We start from the raw sequence: 26,956 nt of genomic DNA on the forward strand, positions 1-26,956 counted from the left end.
GCGTTACGTCGTTTTGACATTTAGCTTTTTTCAACCGGTTTCCTGTCGATTTTCAATTTTCAATGTAAAAATGATGCAATCGTAAAGAAATTCTAATTTCTTACGTCGACTGGAAACCAGGCTTTAGGAAAGCTCATTAATATTCATGAGATATTACAAAACACGTCATCAGTGGATTCCAAACTCGCGACGTCATGTACGTTGTGTTTGTCGACTAATTTACATCTCTCTCCCCTGTCAAACGACGACCACCCGATCATTGTGAAATACATTTTTTGTAGATTTTCTAAGCTAGAAGGCCTAAAGTGTAATAATAACAGTAGTAGCATATATTTATTTGACATTTAATGAAATACAAAATTTAGTACAGATCATAGAGTCATAAATTGTACTATTTTTACCTCTATAGTACAGATCGTATTATCGGCTTCACGTACTAGGCCTAGCCTAAATCATTTTTTTTTATGGGTGAGAGCCATTCTGACTACCGTAGGGATTCCATGTCATGATGGCTACGTTAAAACATTGGGGCCCGTGGGCCTAGCTAGCCTACTAGACGATTGGCCCATAAATAACAAAACTCAGTGGATTCCAAACCCATCCTATCAACCAAACTCCTAAACAATCTAAACCTAAAACGTTCTACAAAATCGGCTGTATGTAAATATTGAGGCAAAACAAGGTCCGATCGCCGTCCGCACGTTATGGTGTCCCGCGATCGTCTAAGTAGGCCTAAAATAGTTTACTCTCCAAAAAAGCGAATACTGCATCAAGCAAGTTGACCTAGTAGTAGGAAGGAGACCTAGCCGATCCAGCCCAGTTAAAAATTGAGCTAGCTAGTGTAGTAGACCCTATGCGAATTGATACTACCAGGCCTTTTACTATAGGCTACACTTGTTAAAATTAGCAATACTATGTTCACCAATATTCCAACTCTCTCATTCGATCTCTATTATCTATAAGATACCACTCTGGTAGGTCGAGTCGACCTTCAATGAAATACTGTACATCGTTCATGTAGTGATTATAGATGGGGTATACTCGACCCGACCAGTTTGGTATTGTATACTGTACCTGCTTATCATGTGACGATGTCAGGCATGTGTATCGCTCCTCAGCAGCAGGAATGTACAGTATACGTTACGCTTCATTGATTTTGAAGGCTTTTCCCTAAGTCAGTGCGAAAATCGGCAAACGTAAACTGAATCTCCAAATGATTTGACACAATTGTGATGAATTTTCATAGAAAATTGACTTTATAAATGGGAAGACCGACTAAAATTACATCAGATAAGTATAATTTTACAAAAGTAATTGATATGGTTAATGATAACGAGTCGTCGGAAGATTGACCATTTCACGAATTTCCTATTCTGTAACCACAGTGTGATTTTGCCGTAGCTGCACTTGTAATCTGGCCTCATTTCACAGCCTTCGTTCTGCTTCACTGGGCGCTTATATAAATTGAAACTTTTACCGTTGAAGAGACAAACAAATATATTTTATATAATTTTAAACCGGAACCCCCCATTAATGTTCATGCTCGACTCATTATTGAGGAGATCGGGCCTCCAGCCCTTGTAACCAAACATTTTTAAAAACCCATAAAAAAGGTAAAAAAGAATTGACAAGCAGAGATTCGACCCCTGCAACCCTGCCTCTAGGCCTATACCCTCATCAATACACCACCGATCCATCCAGCTTGTTTGATCGAATCAGGTTTTACTTTATATAATATGAATAGAGAACAAATGTATTATGTAAGCATTTTAACCAACCAATCAGAACTGAGTTGACGTTGTTTCTATACTGGTGTCACCACATAACAAACAGGCCTTCCATGGGGTTTCCCTGATCTCACAGCATTCAAACACAGTGTTGTTGTCTTTCATTTTCAGAAAACACAGTGTTTCATTTTCATGATGTATTAAATAACTACAATGCACTGTAAAGTTCGATGTGATGTGTAAAAAATGACTAAACTTTTCTATTTAATAATGAAATTTGTTTTAACAATTTGAGAACTTGGAATGCACATAGCAGGGGCGGATGCAGGATTTTGTGAGAGGTGAGAGGTGGGGTGGGGGCGCAACTGTAGAAAGTCCACACCAACTCAGCCCCACTGTCACACAGCCGCAATTACGGCTCTTTCGGACATGTAATATCTGGTAACCACCGGTAAACAACGGTAAATAGCCACACCTGTACACATATAAATGTAAAAATAAATTTAATAATAATCTTTGACCAACAATTCTTCCTTCTATAATCCAAACCCCCCCTAAAAAAAACCCCACAAAAAAAAACCCCCAAGCAATTCTCAAACAATGATACAGTATCCCTATTCCCACACAATTTATTAACTTCATATATACCACTTTACTTCCTTTCTGCTTCAACATAACATAACCCTCCTTCTCTGTCTCCTCTCAATTTTCATCTCCCTCTCAACCTTCCCTCAATTGCACACATACCACCACCTTATCCTTCTCAACCAATCAGCAACTCACACACCAACTCAACTCTTACACCTCTCCTCCAATCAGCAACCTCCACACACTCCTTCTCTGCACACAAACACTCTGCTCCACTGGCTTCAAACAATAGTTTCCTAAAACAAAAGAAAGGTTCAAATAATGAAAACAAAAGGAAAAGTAAGCATGACTTGCACAATAAATGCAAAACTTATGTCACTTGTGACACCCACCATGGTTGGGGCTGAGGTGAGGCGATTTTGAAAATGTAACACCTCTATGGCCGGAATAAATGGTACGCTCGCACATAAAATTCATGATAAATGGCACCTCTAATTTGCAGGAAAAGACACTCTTATATGTAGCATGCTACTTTTTCCCTCCAATAAACACATGTGACTAATTACAGGACGATATAACATTTTGTTGCAAATTTCATTCACTCAGTATTTTGTTTTGATTGTGTTGCGTTTGTTACATGCAAGGCACAAACAGAAGATAGGCAATACAATGGATAAGTTATATACTCTAGTCTACGTTTTATTCTTCAAACAGAAAAGCAAAAGATAACAAAATCAATTAAAATGATTATCAAAGAAGAAGATGGTGGTAACACACAATCAAAATACATAAAGAAATTCAAGACTTACAAATATAGCTGAGCCCAAGGCTAATATAAAGCTTTACTTCAGTTGTTCAAAACAGTCAAACAGACTCCTAGATACTTCAATAGACTTTAACAGCATTTAGTTTAGCTATGTCAGTATTCGTATTAGGACTGATTAAATATGGTTAATGTACCACTATTTATATTCTTATGCAGGATATGTGGGGTGATCATAATGATCTCATCAAATAACTTAAAGATGATGAAATTGGTTTTAAGATGAAATTCAAATGACATCATCATCTTAGTATGAAGTTGTTGTAACAATTTCCTTATATGGAATATGAAACAAGTGTCTCTGACAACTTGAGTTATGAGCAGTCTCCTACAGGTACAATTACTAACAACCTGGTTACTGAACTTTGGTCTAGTCTACAACCAATATAATATATACAGTACAATACTATCGTATGGTAAAGTGATAATAATATAATAGTATAAATGTATCTCCTAACACATGGTTGTAATGCCTGCAAGCCATTCAGCTTCTACAACTCTGTCATGGTTGTATGCCTACAAACCATTCAGCTTCTGCAATTATGTCATGGTTATATGCCTACAAACCATTCAACTTCTGCAACTATGTCATGATTGTAATGCCTGCAAACCATTCAACTTCTGCAACTATGTCATGGTTGTATGCCTGCAAACCATTCAGCTTCTGCAACTATGTATGTCATGGTTGTATGCCTACACACCATTCAGCTTCTGCAACTATGTCATGGTTGTATGCCTAAAAACCATTCAGCTTCTGCAACTATGTCATGGTTGTAATGCCTGCAAGCCATTCAGCTTCTACAACTATGTCATGGTTGTAATGCCTGCAAGCCAATCAGCTTCTGCAACTATGTCATGGTTTTATGCTTATAAACCATTCAGCTTCTGCAACTATGTCATGGTTGTATGCCTACAAACCATTCAGCTTCTGCAACTATTTCATGGTTGTATGCCTACAAACCATTCAGCTTCTTCAACTATGTAATGGTTGTATGCCTACAAACCATTCAGCTTCTTCAACTATTTCATGGTTGTATGCCTACAAACCATTCAGCTTCTTCAACTATTTCATGGTTGTATGCCTACAAACCATTCAGCTTCTGCAACTATGTCATGGTTGTATGCCTACAAACCATTCAGCTTCTGCAACTATTTCATGGTTGTATGCCTACAAACCATTCAGCTTCTTCAACTATTTCATGGTTGTATGCCTACAAACCATTCAACTTCTGCAACTATTTCATGGTTGTATGCCTACAAACCATTCAGCTTCTGCAACTATTTCATGGTTGTATGCCTACAAACCATTCAGCTTCTGCAACTATGTCATGATTGTAATAGTTGTGAAGGTTATTGGTATGTAGGTTTCTTCTTCAGCAGGCCTACTTGTTGGCTCTTGTGAGTTGGTCTCAATAGAATCGCCCATTTGTCTAAAATAATGCTTATTACTGCCTGGAAACACACAGATGTGCGGCAAACTCAACTTTGTCAAATCGATTGATCGATGATAGTGATTACAATTTTTTAGTGTAAGAGGCCAATTGCGTCCTTAATGTTCCACTGAAAAATATCCGGAAATGCTATTTCTGCTGGGTTAGGAAAGAACATTTTCTGAAAAACAATAATAGCGACTACACAACGATCAGATGTTACTGAGCGTATGCAGAGTTTTTTTTTTACTCAATAGTTGCTAATGTTTAAGCAACAAAAATAATAAATATTGTATATCAAAATATTTTTAAATTTTTTAAATCATTTGAATCAACATTTTTCTAATAAGAATAAAACTACATGATTCAAATAGTAAACAGGGAGTGCGATTTTTAGTAGCGTGGACGCGACTTTATAGTTCACTATGTCAGTCGGTCTGTCGGTCTGTCTGTCGGTCTGGTATCACTATGCGTTTTAGCACGCGACTTATGGCTGTTGGCCTTGTTTGTTATGTTACATTGTTAGTTTTTGCCAAATCATTTTATTGGGTTTTCAAACAGCAGAAAGTCACATGATGGTGTGTGATGGCCTAGTGTATGTTTACTTGAGTTTTATTCACATGTATACAGACTTAAAAATGTTTTTAGACACGTACAATAAATTATCAATTCATCATAATATTCAAAACCATAACAATACCATTTTCTATTAAATAGGCTGTATGCTAGGTTGATTATTATGAAAGTCATGTGACACGCAGAACGCGGTAAAATGTGTGTTTGTAATTTGCATAACAATAAACATCTTCATTATACAGTTTGCATCCTTGCAATTATTACTACAGTATACCAGAGAGAGTCAAGACATACATAGCCTACTAGTACTAGGGTAATTTTATGGAGCAGTAATTTTGTTTTAGATTCAGTTGTAGCGTGAGTTATATCTATCATTATTTTATACTACAGTAATTTTATTTAATACAGACTGTTTTCTGTAATCAGAAATAGCCAGTAGATAGCCATTAAACAATGCTATACTGGTTTAGCATAGAATATCAACCAACAGTAAAAAATTTTAGAAATACAGTATTGTCCAATTAAAACTAAAAAATTGTAAATAATATTCAATTGCATAAATGCAAATATAGTTTATTTTAAAAAGTGAAATAATGGAGCAAATTGCAGGCCGTAGTAGGCAGGCGGGTGGGGATTATGGTTTGGATGAACCCCTTTGTCTGCAAACCCTCATTTCACTGCAAACCCCTTCCCCACTAGCCCCCTATCTGAATTTGAAGTTTTCTCCGCATTTTCTCCTTCTTGGACTACCTAATGCCTGTGGTGCACCCTAACCTTGTGTTGCTCCCTTATGGGCCGGAATTGTAGTTTTAGTGGTTACATTCATACTTGGACAATGACTATAGTAACTATCTGTTGAAATTTCATGTTTAACTAAATTTGTTTATACCAACCTTTCATTTCAAAAGAAATACTATAATACAAACTGTGACATTTCTGGTTTATTTAAACATTTTAAGACACTGAAAATTATGTATGTGTGTGTACAAATGTTATAAAAATTATAGGATTATTAGGGAATGAGTAAAATTTCCCCTGGATATATAATATGTAAAATTTGCTAACCAAGTATTGATTTTGTGTGTATTGTTCACCATCATGTAACATTTGCTTTTGTAACCCATATTAATATTATAATATGTATTGTGCATGTGAGGTTCAACTAAGCTTATACAGAGACAAATAGTAATACAGCTTGTTGTATTATAATAGTGAAAACAAAATAATTTATTGAAAAAAATGTTGGTATTAAATGTATATAGGTAAAATGTAATTTAATTTGTTTTATTTCTTTTGTTGACAATTCTTTTGTTCTCTCTTATTTTAAACATTGACAACAGTTGCAATTGTTTGTACTGAACATTTTTTCATAATTCATTGTTTTTTTATTATACACAATGGCACTGTAAATAGAATGGATACTCATGGTTACCTCCACATGGAGATTTTTTGTACCTCAATGGGATACTGATGTTTATCACCATGTATTTTGCTTTTTGCATAGCTGAATTATGCAAGGAGTCCAATCCTCTGTTAAATTGTTTTCCCAATTACTGGCTGCTGTTTAGGTGCTGTGATATACTGTTATGAAAACAGCGACATGTGAATGAACAAGTTTTTTAATAACTTATTTGATTTAATTATATGGCCCAACCTTGCAAATATTCTGGCCAGGATTGTTGAAGCAAATTCAAAATAGAATATTTTATTGGTTGATTTAACTTGTACATAAAATAATCAGGCCTTTTTCAATTTGTATTGTTTTTTATATTTTTCTTATCGTGATTATATTGTATATATTTTTATTAATTTTGGGAATTGTGAAATGTTTGCACTTCATATTGTTTGTTTATGCTTTATGTCCATAGTGTTTTTTTTTTTGTATCTTAAAGACAACTTTCCTCTTATTAAAATACTTAAATACTTTTATGCGACAATAGGAAATATTAATATACTGTAGTTGGAAAGTCACACAGAACGGTTTACTTCAGTTTACTTTTTTTTAAACGTCGGAGCTTCCAGGATCTGGCACTTCAACCTCTAAAGGGCTGCGAAGTGACTTGAGAAATTGAAAGAAATATATCAACGACAATATAGCTTAATTGAAATTTTCTTATTTTAAAGCAATAGTTAGTTTACAATAATCATTGAAGTCTGATGAATGTAACATTTGTATGTATTCTATATTATATTACTGTGCTATTCATCCTCGGATCAGGTCCTCTACGGACCTACCGCAGGGTGCAGCCTAGTGCAGTCAATCTGTAAAGTATTTTTGGGGTTGTTTTGTACATTTGTATTCAACAATTTCAATTTTCAGCTCACCTCACCCGCTTAATGTATGTATGTATACATAATGTAAACGTACAACCATTGAGGAAAAATTCATCCATGGTACTGTACAACAAAAATCGATGTACAGCCTTTTTCATTATTAATCAACACATAATTACTAGATGTAATGTAATATCTTTATTTTTCAAGAATAGTACTGTACGTAGGTGCTGTATTATAGCTACTGTCAGATCATTTTACAACTCCCTGGTCAGATATTCTACGTGTGGCCATACAGTATAGCTAAATCTGAATTAAGCATTAGTATTAGTATTTTTGTTTTTATTTACATTTATTCATTGTGCCTTTAAATTTTATTTAGCAACAAAAATAAAAATATAACAGTTTAATTTATTTGAATTGGCATAAATTATAACAAAAAACAAACAAAATTAGTGTTTCTATACTCACAATGTATGTGTCTGTCACAAAATATAACTATGAAATTATGAATTTTGTATCTAGTTATAACCAATAATAACATTTTATATAGCTTATAGGGCACTCTCCATACGAATGGAGGTTTTAAAAAATGCTTATAAATTAGTATTAATTGACCAAAATTCATATAACCCAATATACATATACCTGCATAACTATATATCAAAATAAAGATAATTTAATAAGATATCATTTGATACTAAATAAAATGAGGTACATTTAAAATTTACAACGTTATTAAAACAATAACAGGCGTATCTCTAATTTGACACCAAATGACCTTTGACCTCAAAATTACCCCCTTTCCCCAGCTCAAAATTCATCGAGGAATTTTTTGGGATGACTTGGGATGCATTGGAACATGAATCCACTGAAAAACCTTTGTTAATAATTATTTCACAGATTTGCATTTTTTTGACCTAAAATTCCCTAATACTCTAGTAGCTAGATCAACTTTCGTATGCACTTTGAGGTCCAGAGAATTTGACTTCAGAAATTGGTTTAGGGTGGTCAAACAATCATTATTGGATTGGTTACACATTTTGAAAATGTGGCGAAAGGTCAAAAGGTCAGGGCGAAAGGTCATAAGACCAAACACCAATATGTCCTTAAATCTCGACAACCACTGGTCACAGCGAGGTAATTTTGGTCTCAAATTGATCAGAAGGTATACATTTATATTCAGTCTAATGGGACATTTTAGTTCAAAATGACCGGAAATGCCATTTATGACCTTTGACCCACAACCCAGGGCATGTATTTATCTCCGTAACTACTGGTCGTAGACACCTGGATTTGGTTTTAAATTGTTCGAAATATATATTTTGTTATTTGTTACACATTTTGAAAAATGTTACAAAGGTCAAAGGGTCAGGGTCAAGGGTTATATAAACAAATAAATAAAGGTACTTGTATCTCGGCAACCACTGGTCGCAGCAAGTCAATTTTGGTCTCAAAATGTTCAGAAGGCATGCCTTTATATTCCGTCTAATGGGGCATTTTAGTAAAAAATTATCAGAAATGCTATTTCTGACCTTTGACCCACATACCAGTGCATCTAGTACTGGTCGTAGAAACTTAAATTTGGTATCAAATTGTTCGAAATATACATATTTACATTCATTGTAATAGAAAATGTGGTTAAAAGATGAACAGAAAATACTATTACTAATGTTTCAAACAAAAAACATATCTCTACACAGTAATGTTATGCAATAACTGATACCTTAAATTGTTTCAATTTCAAGTAATAGTTATTGCTGCGAGAACATTTTGATATAAACGTCAAGCTCAACAGTTCTTTTCAGAATGCTAGAAGTAACTTGCCATGTGTATCCGATTAAACGCCCCGGATATTTATTGTTCAAAAGGGTTTTTAGGGGGAGGGGAGGCATCTTTAGTTGGGGTATAATAATATGTTATAAACATGTATAATCAAATAAATACCACCTAGATGTAAAAAAAATACAGCACAATTATTATCAAAAAATGATGTCAAAATGCTTGGTAAATTCTAGATGGTAGTTAATGAAATGTGTTGTGATACAATTATTTTGTAAATGCATGTGGCAGAGCGTTTATTCCACATGATGTTCTATTGAAGGGAATGGTGGCGTTTTTTTTAGGGAGGCTTTTATTCAAAGCGGGTGTTAATTCGAATAAATACTCGAGCTCAACAGTTAAGAATGCTAGAAGTAACTTACCATAGTTACCCGAATAAAAGGCCCGGGCATTTATTTATTCAGGGAAGGCGTTTATTTTGTTTGGGTGTAATAATGGTAACATGTATAATCAAATAAATACACCCCAGATAACAAAAAAATTAATTAATATAATTAATAACTGGATTAAACCTCATTCTATCCTGGTGCAAGTACAATCATGTAATAAAAGGTATCAGAGACAACTATAATAGATCAATTCATTGTCATTATTCCGTAACACTGTTGCATAATATTTTTTAATGTTACCGACAAAACTTATACATAATATGTATAAGTGTTGTCGGTGTATATTATACACGTCTGTTCCCAGTGTAGATAATAAAACAATAATATGTTTCTGGAGATTTATTATCAATACCACTAGAAACTTTGACATGTTTTAGGTACTGAATGCATTGACAATAAAAGCATCAGAAGTTATCATGATAAAATCAGTACAACACTGTACTACAGTACACAAGGGTGTTTTCAGGAAAGCTGGACATATTGTACAATAGTAATGAAACTATGTATTGGCATTTAAAAATATGCAAAAGACTGCGGAAAGATTGTTGTCAAATTGTAGTCACAAACAAACAGATGATAGAATGAAGATCCATTATGAGTGCAATTGTGTCAGGATAATGATATGTCATTGTTTTATATCATTATACTGTACTGGCACCTAGAGGAGAAGATCCATTTAATGTTATCTATGACAGTGTCACTTTTATTCCAAAAGACAGAAACATTTCGTTAAAAAGCATAAAGAAGAAAAAGAATCTTGTAAAGTACAGTACCTTTTATCAGTTGAGAAACGAATTATAATTATTAAAATTAGAGTATTTATTCGAATTAACACCCGCTTTGAATAAAAGCCTCCCTCAAATAAACGCCACCATTCCCTCCATCATGTGGAATACGCCCGCCACATGCATTTACACAATAATTGTATCACAACACATTACATTAACTACCATAATCTACAATTTACCAAGCATTTTTTTCACTTTTTGATATTAATTGTGCTGTATTTTTTTTTTTACATCTAGGTGGTTTTTAATTGATTATACATATTACCATATTATACCCCAAATATAGATGCCCCCTCCCCCTAAAAACCCCTTAGAACAATAAATGCCCAGGGCGTTTAATTGGATACACATGACAAGTTACTTCTAGCATTCTGAAAAGAACTGTTGAGCTTGACGTTTCTATCAAAATGTTCTTGGGGACAGCAATAACTAGTACTTGAAATTAAAACAATTTAAAGTATCAGTTATTGCATAACATTACTGTCTAAGGATAAGTTATGTAGAGATATGTTTTTTGTTTTAAACATTAGTAATAGTATTTCTGTTCATCTTTTAACCACATTTTCTATTACAATGAATGTAAATATGTATATTTCAAACAATTTGATACCAAATTTAAAGTTTCTACGACCAGTACTTACATGAAGATGCCATGATATGTGGGTCAAAAGTCAGAAATGGCATTTCTGATAATTTTTGACTAAAATGTCCCATTAGATTGAATATGAATGCATGCCTTCTGAACATTTTGAAACAAAAATTGACTTGCTGCGACGAGTGGTTGACGAGATACAAGTATCTATTTATATTTGTTCATATAACCCTTGACCCTGACCTTTTGTAACATTTTTTAAAATGTACAACAAATAACAATGTGTTTATTTCGAACAATTTAAGACCAAATTCAAGTGTCTACGGTCAGTAGTTACGGAGATACATACATGCCCTGGGGTGTGGGTCAAAGGTCAGAAATGGTATTTCCGGTCATTTTTGACTAAAATGTCCCATTAGACTGAATATGAATGTATACCTTCTGATCAATTTGAGACCAAAATTACCTCGCTGTGACCAGTGGTTGTCGAGATTTAAGGACCTATTGGTGTTTAGTTTGATAACCTTTCACCCTGACCTTTTGACCTTTCGCCACATTTTCAAAATGTGTAACCAAGCCAATAATGATTGTTTGACCATCCTAAACCAATTTCTGAAGTCAAATTCTCTGGACCTCAAAGTGCATACGAAAGTTGATCTAGCTACTAGAGTATAACTACAGTCAAAGAATATATATCACAAGAATGAGTATTCCGCGATTTTTGCGTGAGAAATTTGTAACAGAGAGCTCCAGTGAGTGATGCCCGCCCTCATAAGGGCGGATGTATATGTTATGCGCGATTTGAACGATTTGCGCAATTTGAAATTGCGCAAAAAAAATCCTTGCGCAATTTGAATTGAAACATGTGTTTCAAATTGCGCAAGCAACGTATTAAATTGCGCAAGTAATCTGCAAATTGCGCAAGGTTTTTCGACAGATTGTGAAATCATGCACACCCATATTTTTATAGTAATTTCTAAGAATGATTCAAAATTAAAGATAAATATCGCATTTCCTTATTTTAGTAGTGCAAATATTGTTATAAGTTAGCATACCGACGAAGGAAAACGAAGCGGTGGTGTTCCACCAGGCGGGCGCGGCGCGGGCGGCCGGCTATACTACTCTAGCCTAGCTATGGTCTGGACTACTAATACTGACTAGGTTACATGGCCTAGCTTAAACTTAAAAACTTAATTTTTACATTTATTTTGATTTATTTCAAGTTACAGTGATAATATTATTTAATTGTAATAATAAATGTTATGTATTTATTACACACATCTTCGCATTTATTATGTTAATTTCACCTACTAGATGGCACGCTCGCTTCGCTCGCGTACCATCTAGGGGTGCTCACAGATGGTTCTCGAATACAGTAGAATCCACGGACGGGGACTTTTTTGGGACACTAAACAAAAACGGAAGTGTCCCCCTAATTGGGGTATTCAGAAATAGAGACAACAAAACCAATACTGGATTCCATAAAGGACAATTAATTTATGTGGATTAAAGAAATTAGGGAGAAATGGAAATGTATGTACGGGAATTGGGCGACACGTGGTGGTGGTGATGGAACCGCAGTAATAAAGTTGATTGTATTTATATATTATAAGAACCAAACTAAATAAATAGACCTAGACATTCTGCGAAATGAAAATCGGAAATGCAAGCTCCGATCCTATTCAGTGAAAAATTAAACTGTAGTCTACTTAAATATTTAGGGCAAATCATCGGTTGTGGTGTTGAAATTCCTGTAAACATTTGTGTGAACCAAACTGGGTCGAATTTCTGTCATGAGTACTGATTTGTTGGCCTGTGATTTATGACGCCTAAGGGATCTATCTAGACTTATTTTTTAGAATAATGTACGTACCTGTCAGATACAATTGTCTTGTGTCGTATAATAAATAAGTACTGTAATAGTTACTGAAGTTACTATTACAATCTCGTCAATGAAAACACGAAAATGTATATGCACTTACTTATGAAAACGTATACAGTATTATACTCAGTTATTGAAACAGTAGGTTTAAAAGTTTCGTTTGTCTGTAAAATGATGTAATCAAGCTGTTTACATGAGTCTTAATTTATAAGCACATCAATAATAAAATAGTTTATCTATCCTGTAATTGGCGAGATTATGGTCGCTGTTGAATGAAATAAAGCCAATCGGTATCATATTTGTACAGAAACGTTTTCGCGGCCGAAGGGTGTAACCTAAATTCGTTGTATTATCGTCAAGAACTAACTGTAACTAAACTTACATAGAAAGTAGGGTATCATAAATTTGGCCTTAGCACTCGGGGGAGTGGCTAAGATGAAGTCCGTGGGACTACTAAATATAAATTGTAATGAACCTCGAGGGACATAAATAGGAATATTTCATGTTTCATTATCAATGTATAATAAATGGAAACTGTTTACCGATTCAAATAATAGAAATTGGTTTTTAACATTTTCCGAACCTATTGCAAGTTTATTCTCAAAGGGCCCATATATTTACCTACCGTATGTGTTAAACCAAGGGCTCATAACTTTACCTACAGTACTTGTGTTAAACCAAACTCTGGCAGACTGAGAGATTGGGATGTTCCATTCATCGCAAATCAATACATTTGTATAATCGTATATTAAATCTATCAAAATAGTATTTTTTAAAGAAAATCGGCCTGTCTTCAACATTATGATGGTGTACTCTAGCAATCTATCAAAATAGTATTTTTTAAAGAAAATCGGCCTGTCTTCAACATTATGATGGTGTACTCTAGCTGTTCAACCGGTTTTCAGCTATTAAAAACAATTATCGTAGGAGGAGGATATATTAAATCTATCAAAATAGTATTTTTTAAAGAAAATCGGCCTGTCTTCAACATTATGATGGTGTACTCTAGCAATCTATCAAAATAGTATTTTTTAAAGAAAATCGGCCTGTCTTCAACATTATGATGGTGTACTCTAGCTGTTCAACCGGTTTTCAGCTATTAAAAACAATTATCGTAGGAGGAGATAGGAAAATGCGAAGCCTCCTCGCTATGTAACATTAGGGTTGAGGGATGGGAAAGCGGATAGGTACAAAGAGGAACAATTTTTAAATATATTCTTTATCCACTGAGTAACGAAATATTTTGTTCATGTTTTATAGGCCTATAAATAATATACCTCTAAATACAGTAGGCCTAAAACATTTGCGATTTAATACTTTGTTAAAACTGTCACTGTCATAATCAATTGAAATATTAAAGTACATGTCACGATACACCACTACGACGTTTATATTTTTGGTAATTATTAATTAATACAAACGTTGAGAAGGAACTGTCAGTATAAAGTTTATTTGTATATCTAACAGTAGAGCCTATCCACAGTCTCAGTAATAAAGTTTATTTGTATATATTTTTATATTACATCTAACAGTACGAACATTCACAGTAAGAAATGTTCGATTCAAATGAAAAATAGTTAATAGGTATTTACAGTATTGTCAAAGTATTGCAAGTTTATTCTCAAAGGGCCCATATATTTACCTACCGTATGTGTTCAAGGGCTCATAAATTTACCTACAGTACTTGTGTTAAACCAAACTCTGGCAGACTGAGAGATTGGGATGTTCCATTCATCGCAAATCAATACATTTGTATAATCGTATATTAAATCTATCAAAATAGTATTTTTTAAAGAAAATCGGCCTGTCTTCAACATTATGATGGTGTACTCTAGCTGTTCAACCGGTTTTCAGCTATTAAAAACAATTATCGTAGGAGGAGATAGAAAAATGCGAAGCCTCCTCGCATTTTTTTGGCGGGTATTTTTCAAGACGGACATCCATTAGACAGTGTATACCACGATCGGAAAACACCCCTATTTGGGGCAAATCGTTTAACCTAAATTCGTTTTAATCGTCAATAACTAATTATTTAACTCAATTTAATTAGTAAACAGGGTTACATCAGGCGGTTAAAATCAGTACCGAAAGTACGAACCAACTTTACATACCATCGAGTGAAAATTCTAGAAGTAAGGCGCGATTTACCGAATTTTGCCCTTACGTAAATTTATATATAGATTCTATGTATGTCACTGTATGTGATATGGATACAGATTATACTATATGAATTTAAATAATAAAATTCAGCAATAACAACATATCATATTCTTCAGTTCAGGTCATAATGCCAACGTGAACACTTCCTTTTGTCCTCAACCTATCCCCTTAATGTTAATGTTGCACCACTTGCGCGGCGGATAACCAAACTCGTCAAAGTGACGAGTTACATGTCTAGTTCTTTATTTCTCTCTGTACAGATTTTGTGTAACAATTATCTCAAAAAGTTGAATGTTGAAGATGACAAAATTTTCACAATATCTTTCAAATACTGTAACTTAGTCCTAATAAGCTTTTCAGCGTGATCACTCATCCGTGACGTCATTTATACGCCATTTTGTGAAATCACATTATCAATCATATCGCCATAACTCTTTATCACATATCAATAAAATTCACTATACGTAAACTTCAGGTAAAAGGTAAATATATTAACCAATAAAAGGCACGCGCACGTAGGGTCATACGCGTGAAATCGCGCGTTAAAAATTAAAAAAGCTCAAAATTAAGTTTTGATCAATTTAGAGCATGAATTAGGCTATTTGCGTGTTTCAAAAAATTACTGCGCAAAAATGCGTTTTTGCGCGCGCAATTCTTAAAAAAGGTAAAAATACGTATTTTTTTGTAAAAATCGCATTCTACTCACCATTCTTAGTACATTCACCAAATTTGAGTCCGTTCCGACTTAAAATAACGCTATACGAGCATGTTAAAAATGACAAAATGCGCACATCAATTTCACAAAAGTTCTGAAAATTGTGAAAAATATGTCTTTTTAAAATGAAAATAACTCTTCAGAATGCACGATGACCCCTAAGTTTTTTAACTTATTCGGGAAGCCATTGAGTTTTAGATATAAATGTATATACACATTAGACGTAAAAAATGGTATTACGTCATGAAATGGCCACTTGAATATAAAAATTAAGATTTTTTTCCGTTTTGTGTAGGTTATCACATTCAATAGAGCGCATCTCCGCTATTTGAGCTCGATTTTCGCACAAATTTCAGTGTGTGCTTGCTTAATTATTTATCTTTATCATAAGTTGTCAGTGTTTTCATTTTGATGACGTCATCACACGTAAAAACTTGAATAACGTAGGTCGTGTAATTTCACCTTCGCCGTAAGTTTGAATATCTTACAGCTCTTCAGAATTGAAGGTTACCTTGATGATTATAATTTATTCTGAAAGCTGATGAAATTTATTTGCTCAATTCATTATCTTTCGAAATTGTCATCTTCGAGTATATTTTGATAATTCCATCATACCAAAAAATTAGAACATGTGTGTCCCGTAATTTCACCTATGCTACACTGTATATAGATATACAGTATATACTGTACATATTGTATATGGCATATAATAGGCACAACTCAGCACTATAAGCGTATGCATCATGTCATAGGATGGCGTACATCAACTTTTTACGATCATATGTTAACGTACGTGCATGTTTAAAAGTGTTAATTTCATTAAAATGATAAAAATGATCACCTATAATTCGTCAAAGTGACGAATTAAATTCTAGTTGTTTTTATCATTGTTTAGAAACCTCTCAATCCTCGACCATACTCAAATTAAAGAAAGAAAGAGAAAATAATAAAGATACTTTGACAGATTTATTACTGAGCATCGTGATTGTTGTTATCTGCCTGACTTATCCAGTACACCTGTTAACATTTCGAAACTTGACAATGTCAAGCACACAGAGTTCGACTAGAAGTAGCCAATTAGAGATATCAGCAGCAGAAGCAAGAGCTGAATTGGCGGTTGCTAAGGCGAGAGCTCAATATAATAAGAAAACCTTACAGAAAAGATTAGAACTTGAACAAATAGAAGAAGAGGGTAAATTAGCCGTAGCACAAGCCCGCTCAGATGCCTTGGACAAAGAGCTAGAACGATTGTCCATTACGGCTGAGGATACACCTCAGGTACCAAATACTGATGCGGTCGATAAGGTTAGTCAATACCTCGACTCATTAGACGAAAACGAAGCGGTACAGCCTGTCTTAGAACCAGTACCACCTACACTATCACCTAATGCAACACCATGGTTTCCAAGGGCAAACCCAACTACAGATCAGACCACAGTTACACCTAAACCTGAAATAAGCTCTGCACCTTACCCGATTACACCTACTCCAGCCGTTGAACAGACCAATAATATACTACTACAAAATTTGATTGAAAAACAGGGAGAAGTACTGTCCCAATGGTTGATACAAACAAGTCTACCTAAAATGGGACTTACAAAATTCGACGGCAACCCAATGGATTATGGACGATTTAAGAGAGCCTTTGAGCACGAGGTGGAAGGCAAGGTTCGCAGCGAGAGAGACAAACTGTACTACTTAGAACAATATACAACTGGTGAGGTGAATAATCTGGTCAAGAGCTATTTAGCTATGGATCCTGGAGAAGGCTTTAGACAAGCGAAGCAGGCGCTAATAGATAAATACGGTAATCCATTCAGATTGGCGGATGCCTATATTACATCATTAAAGGACTTTCCTGAGATAAAGGCAGAGGATAAAGATTCTTTGTCCAGATACTCATTACTACTTATCGAATGTAAGAACTCCATGTCCAGTCTCGATCATTTACAAGAATTAAATCATACAAGTAGCATACAGACACTCACGTTGAAACTGCCTTACCGCATGAGAGACAAATGGAGGACCAAAACAGACCAAGAAACCAGAAGGGTACAATTTGACGACTTTGTACTATTCGTAGAAAAACAGTCCAGGATTCTTAGTAATCCTACGTTTGGGAACATTAAAGACGAAAAGGTATCTCAGCGCAAACCACCACATAGACCAAAGGGAGCTTATGCTGCAGTCGAAGTACAAAGAGACTGTCTTTACTGCAGTAAAGGCGCACACAGAATAGAAGAATGCAGGAAATTCGACAACCTGCAAAGACCAGAGAAACTAACCTACATTAAAGAACACAGATTATGCTACGGCTGCTTAACTACTGGTCACTTGGCTAAACATTGCAACAGTCGCCACACGTGCACCAAATGTAAGAGGAGGCACCCAACCACGCTCCACCAAGACCCAGTTGTCAACACTGAAACGACAAACAAGAATAACGATAAGCAGCCTAACCAACTGCAAGCTGCGTGTGCCAAGATAAATCAAGGAGAATGTGCCTTGGCAGTGATCCCAGTTCGCGTAAGCGTTGGATGCTCACACCAAGTAGAAACATACGCCTTTCTAGATCCAGGGAGCACCATTTCGTTTTGCTCAGAGGCACTCGTAAAACAACTTGGCGTTGGTTGAAGGAATGAATGTATCACCATTGACACGATGGGGTCTACGTACCGATTAACAACAAAGGCGGTAAAGGGACTAAAGGTAACTTCCCTAGACAACAGAAATATGGAAACTGTTATACACACTGCATATACTAAGAGCAACTTACCTATTCAGAAGGCACACTTTCCTAAACAATCGGACATCGACAAGTGGCCACATTTACAAGGCGTACAAATACCCCAGATAGATAAGGGTAAAGAAGTGGGTCTACTGATAGGCATGGGTGTAGCAAGTGCTTATACACCTCTGGAAGTAAAAACAGGACCTATTGACGCTCCCCATGCAACCAGAACTAACCTGGGGTGGATCGTTTGGAACTTGATTGGTAACCACAAAAGTAGTCACCCATACCCAGCAAACTTCGTTGGAAGAAATGTAGAAAAGTCTACTTACAACACGTTGGAGAAGTTAGTAAAAAGGAGCACCGAGATTGACTTCCCAGAAAGTGGTTTGGATCTTACACAAAACCATTCTGTTGAAGATAAATTATTCCTCAGGAAAGTAAACGAAAGCATAGTGAAGGGACCCGACAATCACTTTACAATTAGCCTTCCCTTTAGACGCAATGAAGTGGTCATGCCTGACAACAGACTACAAGCAGTCAAACGACTAGAGTCATTATGTCGTCGTCTGAAGGCAGATAAACCATATGCAATGGAATACACCAACTACATGGATGAATTGTTAACCAAGGGGGATATGCAGAGAGAGTACCACCTGACGAAATTATACAAGATGGACACAAATGGTATATCCCTCACCATGGCGTTTACAATCCCCAGAAACCTGGGAAATTAAGAGTGGTTTTCGACTGTGGAGCAAGATATCAGGGAGTAGCTCTTAATGATGTTTTTTTACCCGGACCAAACCTGACTAGCAACCTATTGGGGGTACTCCGTTTCAGGGAAGAAGAAGTTGCCATAATTGCTGATGTGGAAAAGATGTTCCACCAAGTCAAAGTACCGGAAAGTGATAGAAACTTCCTCAGATTTCTATGGTTCCCAAATGGAAACATTTATGCTACTCCCATAGAATATAGAATGATCGTGCACCTATTCGGATCAACCTCGTCACCCTCATGTGCAAATAAGGCACTACAACAGACAGCAGCCGACTGTTCTATTTCAGAAATCCAAGAAAACACCAAGAAAACATTGTTACGTAACTTCTACGTAGATGATCTGTTAAAGAGTGTTGAGAATCCGGAGACAGGAGTGGAACTTATTAAGCAGCTGAGAATACTATGCCAAGATGGAGGATTTCGTTTGACAAAATGGACCAGCAATTCAAAGAAAGTAATAAACACTATACCAGAATCTGAACGGTCAAAGGAACTTCAGTCAATTAATCTACATGAAGAAACCATACCATGTGAAAGAGCATTAGGCATTAAATGGCATCCAGAAGAAGATTATTTATATTTCGAAGCTCCAACCAGAGAGCAAGCTGTCACAAGGAGAGGAATCTTATCTACAATAAGTTCTGTTTTTGACCCAATGGGCTTAATAGCACCAGTTATCCTACCGACGAAGATATTACTTCAAGAAGTAATGCGAGATAACAAAGGCTGGGATGAACCCATTGACGGGGAAATAAAACAACGCTGGCAGACCTGGTTGGAAGAATTAAAACTTATTTCTAACATCAAGATACCAAGATGCGTTAACTTGAATTGTGCAAACAGACCATGTCAACTCCATATGTTCGCAGACGCTAGTAAAAGGGGCTACGGAATAGTCGCCTACGTACGATGTGTAGTAGATGGAGCCATTACCTGCAACAATCTGTATAGCCGTTCAAGAGTTTCACCACTCAAGCGAATGACAATACCACGACTTGAGCTTACAGCAGCGACATTGGCGGTTAAGAGTGCAAGCTTAATCCAATCTGAAATAGATTACAACCTTGACGATATCCTTTTCTGGACTGATAGCATGTTGGTGATGAACTATATTAACAATGTGAGTACAAGATTCAGTACCTTTGTTGCTAATCGACTAAATGTCATACAAGAAGGATCTACTACGAGTCAATGGAGACATGTTGGTACTAAAGATAACCCTGCTGACATTGACTCAAGAGGACTGAAACTAGGAAAAATCGAAAATGAGAAAATGTGGTTACGAGGGCCGGAATTCCTCTGGCAGGAAACAAACCAGTGGCCTCAACAAATTCAAGGTAGCCATAATTTGAAGATAGATGATCCTGAAGTCAAGAAGGTTGCATGCCCAGTCTTGCCTTATGCTGATACATTAGAAACCTTGGCGAAACACTATTCATCTTGGAGTCGCCTACGTAGAGCCACCGCCTGGATGATAAAGTTAAAACAGGTTCTTCGCAAGAAGGATGTAGACAGAAAATATCTGACGGTATCCGAACTAAAAGCAGCTGAAGTGTCTCTCGTAAGAAATGTTCAAAGAAGGAGTTACATAGAAGATATTAAATCATTGGAAGCTGGTAATCAAATCAAGAAATCAAGTCCATTAGTAAAACTTGATCCATTTTTGGAAAATGGCGTCCTAAAGGTAGGAGGTCGCTTTAGAAGGGCAGAGTTGGGTTCGTCTAAACACCAAATGATCCTGCCTAAGAACTCTCATGTTTCCCAGTTTATAATACGAGAGATGCACAGAAATCTTGGCCATTGTGGCAGAAACCAAATCATAACGCACCTGAGGAAAGAATACTGGATACCTCAAGTGGTCTCTGCTACCAGGAAATTAATCAGCAAATGCGTACTATGTAGAAGGTACCACAGAAGAGCGGAAAACCAGAAAATGGCCGAGTTGTAGAGTAACTGTTGGTGAAAACCCATTCTCGCATACTGGAATGGATTACTTTGGACCCTTCAATATAAAAAGGGGAAGAACTATACATAAGAGATGGAGTAATATTTACCTGTTTGAAAACTAGAGCAATTCACTTGGAAGTATTTCACTCATTGACGACCACTAGTTGCCTCAATGCTCTTCGACGTTTTACCGCAAGGAGAGGCCCAATACGCATGATTAATCTCAGACAATGGAACAAACCTCATTGGTGCCAAGAATGAGCTGAAAAGGCAATTAAGGAGCTCGACCCAAGGGAAATCCAAAGTAATATGCTTCGACAAAATATAGACTGGAAATTTAATCCGCCTTCCGCTTCACACTACGGTGGCACATGGGAGAGAATGATTCGTTCTGTTCGGAAGGTCTTATATAGTGTTCTGAAGGAGCAACCAATGGAGCTAGATGACGAAGGACTTCCAACAGTATTTTGTGAAGTTGAAGGAATTGTCAATAGCAGACCGTTGACGATTATATCAGACAGTCCATAATAGATAAAGATCCGTTAACACCTAACCACTTTCTTGTGGGAAACAAGCAAACATCAATGGAACCAGGCGTGTTCGAAAGAAAGGAACTAGTAAAGGGATGGAGACAAATTCAGTATTTAACAAATCTCTTCTGGAGACGTTGGTCCAAGGAATATTTGGTAACACTTCAGGAACGACAGAGATGGTTTCACCAGAGAAAAAATGTGAATGTAGGAGAAATCGTGTTGATATGCGACAACAACTCACCAAGAGGACAATGGCCAATGGGCAGAGTGGTGGAGGTATACCCTGATGAGAAAGGTTATGTTAGAGCAGTGAAGCTCAAGACAAGCACATCTGAACTGAAGAGACCAATTACTAAGTTGGTGGTGTTGTTAGAAGCAGATTCTCCATAATTATTTATGTCATAATATAGCTAACAAGTAAATCTTACGCTATTTAGTTAACGATGATACAAATTTTTAAACGAGACTAATTATTAAGATTACTAATTGTTTTGCAGTTTGCTAATGCTCATTTTATGTTATTCGCATTAGGAGGGCCGGTGTAAAGTTCATAAGATACATATAGATGAGGGCGCTAGATAATTATTTTAGATTAGCCCTCTAGCGATAACCTTCGACATGATCGGAGGATGATGGCAAAAAAACCATGTGCTAAGATGGTTTCGTAGTTCTATAGGGGAACTAAACATCCAAAGTGTAGTTTAAAGTATAGTTTCATAGGGAAACTAGATAGATACTTTAAGATAATATTGTTAATAGATAAAGGAAGATTTCAAGTGTACTAGGAAGGTTCAGAAGTTTCGGTACGTTTTTTCTGATTGTAATATTGATCACTAGGCCTGTGTTAATTTCACTTTAATTAACTACTAGCGGTTCATCATGGCGACGGCTTGGATTAGGCCAAGTTGAGCCGCCCGCCGCCAGAAAAACGTTATTTTCTATGAAACGCCAAATGCTTACTTTCGCCGGTGCTCGTTTCTATTTAATAGAAGTTCTATTTATATTAATTATTAGATATAACGATGTATATTCCAAAGTTTATATATCACGGTTTTTAGTATATATTATTAAATATTATAATTAAAGAGAAATAATTATGGATATCTGACTTGTAGATTCCAAAATATAAGGCCTAAAACATGACCGAAAATGATCGTTTTTAGTCAAAAATGACGTAAACATGTTGCCCCCTTAGGCGGCAGTTGTATGAACTAGGCCTACTCCATTTTTCGGTAAAATAATTGCATAAAATCACCGTTTTTTAGTAAAATTTTGTGTATTAACATTGTAAATTTCAATAAAATATGATATTATTATTAAAAGATAGTAGATAAAAAACAATAATTATTTAACCTCATTCGAAGAGTATCAATACTCTATTAGTCCTGAGAGACAACGTGATTTTACGCGAGAAAAATATTATGGAGTGCACTGCATTTTTACCTTGAAAGATTAAAAACAATTAAATTATTAAATATGACTACTTTCCTTTGCTGTGTTGTTATGGCGGTTCAAACCGACAAAATTGTAGTATGTAATTATTATTTATTTTCATGACACAATAAACCTAAAGACCATGAACTTATGTACTAGGACACCCCTCTATCACTACGCGAAATGTCGTAAAAGACGCACTGGGCGTTTCATAGAAATTACCGGCGGCTCAACTTGTCGGCGGCCCAACCGGTCATATCCCGACGGCTTGTCGTCTCTCTGTTCTTCATTATTGAAATTGAGAATGATCTCATTATATAACTTGTTGATGGCGTTATGCCGACATATAATTGTTTGTTAAATCTTTATATTGTTAACGTTTATAGGCTGATTAGTATAAGCTACCGTCAGCGATCATAATATTGTATTATAGTAGGCCTGTATAGTTGACGTTGGTCAATTTAGACTAGCCACCACTCGGTGCATGGAGCACACGCTGTTCAGCTAGTTACGGTTGCCATGACAACAGGGATCAGCTCGATTCCTCAGTTTAGGCTAATTACGTTTGTTATTGTTTTTATCATTGTTTAGAAACCTCTCAATCCTCGACCATACTCAAATTAAAGAAAGAAGGAGAAAAGAATAAAGATACTTTGACAGATTTTACTGAGCATCGTGATTGTTGTTATCTGCCTGACTTATCCTGTACACCTGTTAACACCTAATTTTAATAAATTTAAAGACTAATAGTTATCAGGGGAAATTAATATTTAAACAAGTTTACCTTTTTTATATTTCAGAAGGGAAATCTAATTTGGGTTTTTTCACTATCGACATGAATGATTGCTAAATGAAGATGCTGTATTTTATTTAATGGATAGGTATGTGTTTTTTTTATTATTTTCAAATATAATTTGGTATAGAGATAACTATTTCAAAAAATTCAAATTTTTAGCCAGATCTTAAAATTTAATAAAAGTGAAAATCTATTTTGATAGAATTTCGATCCAAGTCGGCCCTAAACCGTCTCGGCCAAAGTCAAATCGGCCCCAAAGTCAAGTCGGTCCCAAATCAAGTCGGCCCCAAGTCAAGTCGGCCTCAAGTCAACTCGGCCTCATTTCAACTCGGCCTCATGTCAACTCGGCCCTGTTAAAGTATGGAATGCAAGAAGTGCAAAGGAAGGGGATTGATATGAATGATTCTGAAAAAAAAAATAAGAATGATTTCACCAACTGTCCTTTATTCCGTTTAATAAAATTTCAAATTGTTCAAATTGCGCATAACAAACAATTTATTAATAAGCTTTCATACTATTATTAATGTTATCTATATATAAATTTACGTAAGGGCAAAATTCGGTAAATCGCGCCTTACTTTTACAATTTTTACTCGATGGTATATAAAGTTGGTTCGTACTTTCGGTACTGATTTTAACCACCTGATGTAACCCTGTTTACTAATTAAATTAAGTTAGATAATTAGTTATTGACGATTAAAACGAATTTAGGTTCAACAATTTGCCCCAAATAGGGGTGTTTTCCGATCGTGGTATACACTGTCTAATGGATGTCCATCTTGAAAAATACCCGCCACAAAAATGCGAGGAGGCTTCGCATTTTCCTATCTCCTCCTACGATAATTATTTTTAATAGCTGAAAACCGGTTGAACAGCTCGAGTACAGTATCATAATGTTGAAGGCAGGCCGATTTTCTTAAAAAAATACTATTTTGATAGATTTAATATACGTTTATGCAAATGTATTGATTTGAAATGAATGGAACATTCCAATCTCTGTTCCACAAGTGTCTATTCCCTCAGGCGTCGTAAAGGCAAGTACTGTATACTCATAACAGAAATTCGATCCATTTTTTTTTCAATCTGTGCTGCAGAGGTTGGATATAGATTTTTTTTAACGGATAATGAGCTAGCGTTTTCAGTTGCCGTATATTATGTACAAATCTTTATTATTGCAGTTAAACCACCCACGTGACATGATCACCCTTCCCTCACTGGCATGAGTAGCGTTGTAAAGCCAGTAGAGGATACCCTTTGCAAAAAAACCGTATACGAACGTATACGATTTACATACGTTTTGTATATGTTTCGTATAGGAAGTCCACTTCGTATACGAAACGTATACGTCAATTCGGAAGTTCCTGCCCGCATAATAAACATACGAACCGTATACGATCATTTATAAACAATTTCCTAATTATACGATCCGTATATGATCCGTATACGACGACGCGTGTATACAAACTGCATCGTATTACCAAGCGAAAAGGGACTGTCCCTCTTTTTACAAGACGACGATAGCATACGTTTACGATCGCAGGAGCATCTTGACTTCAATAATTAGTGTACAATTTGTTTTTTTTTTCAGTTGGTATATGTACATTAAATTCCCTATGATGATTTAGTTCATAGTTTTCGCGAATGAAAATTTGGTGCTGTATTTTACTAGACGTTGTTTTTCTAGCAAGCATAAAAACCCACCCAGGCTGTTCTGCCTTGTTTATCCCCTCTGCTATTTCTTTACCTTTTGTATGTTCCATTAATAAGTGAATCACACAAAATGTGCCTGTGTTTATGTGCGCTGCATGCATGCATCACATGGATGGATCAGATTTCATTCATTTTCAATCATCATTGTTGATTTTTTGGCTACGGGTTTTGTTGACTCACCATAAAAAAAAAAAAAAAAATGGGATGTAGGCCTAGTTACAGTAGGCCCAGGTAGATAGTAAATTCGATGAATTCTAGCTAGCTAGGCTATAGGCATATTGTAATTGTATATATCGAATATGCAGTATATAGCTACTGCAGCAGCTCTAGTAAACTAAGAGTTAACTAGGCCTGGGGAAAATACGCCAAGGAAAAGAGTCTGTGGTACACTCATTGTGAAAATAAGCTAGCTAGCTTTCCCCCATATATTAGATTTGGTTATATTGTATTATTTTAATAACCTACTCTAGCTAGTAGTATATCAACAACAGTGAAATGGAAATACGATGCATTATGGATATCATCGTTGCAGAGTTAGGGGGTGATAACAAAACATTCAACAGCCAGAAATACAAAAAAGAAGCTCCGACGTTTTTATTTAGAGCATTTTACTATTTTAGGCATACAGAACTAATTACTGTAAATTTCCTAGAGTTGTCACTGATAAATAAAATTTAACATAACCTACATATAACTTATAAAAATCCAAATGATAAATTGTACGCGAACGCAGTAAAACCAACCAGTTAAATGTTTGTTAAATAATTATTTTACATCTCCCTGGTAAAATGGTACCCCACGCCCCCATTTTTATGCCTCCATCATTGATAAGCCCCCTCTGTACACACGCCTGCCGGCTATTTGTTTATCATTTTAATGAATGTAGTACGAGTCTAACTCCAAATAAAGATATAGAAGACATTTTAAGAATTCAAAGTGTTGATCTTTTTTAAGAATCTGATATATACCATGAATCATCTTTTTACATAATCAGGACTGTACATAATATACAGCATAAGCATGTACAATCTAATTTAATTGTCACACAATTGAATTAAACTGTTACAAATAAACAATTATTCATGAAATAGTTGGGGTATTGTTGGGTCCATGGGAAATCAACAATGTTTAGTAGACTTATTTAATTTGTTATTTAAAGTTGAGGGTAGTTATTTTTAAAACAATTATTGGAATACCATGAAAATAAAGAAAGATATGTTTTATGATTTCTTAATCACC

At 35.5% G+C, this 26,956-nt stretch overlaps 1 long non-coding RNA gene across 1 annotated transcript in view; it reads left to right on the forward strand.

Annotated features, from left to right (window-relative positions):
* The window catches only part of LOC140046804 (uncharacterized), a 40,199-nt gene that overhangs the window by 4,979 nt on the left and 8,264 nt on the right, over window positions 1–26,956 (forward strand). The window contains exon 2 of the long non-coding RNA XR_011844850.1: window positions 24,012–24,092. This is a non-coding gene — a long non-coding RNA (uncharacterized lncRNA). The remainder of the gene's footprint in view (window positions 1–24,011; window positions 24,093–26,956) is intronic.

The sequence above is a fragment of the Antedon mediterranea genome, chromosome 4, assembly GCF_964355755.1.
Source record: "Antedon mediterranea chromosome 4, ecAntMedi1.1, whole genome shotgun sequence".
NCBI lineage: Eukaryota > Metazoa > Echinodermata > Crinoidea > Comatulida > Antedonidae > Antedon > Antedon mediterranea.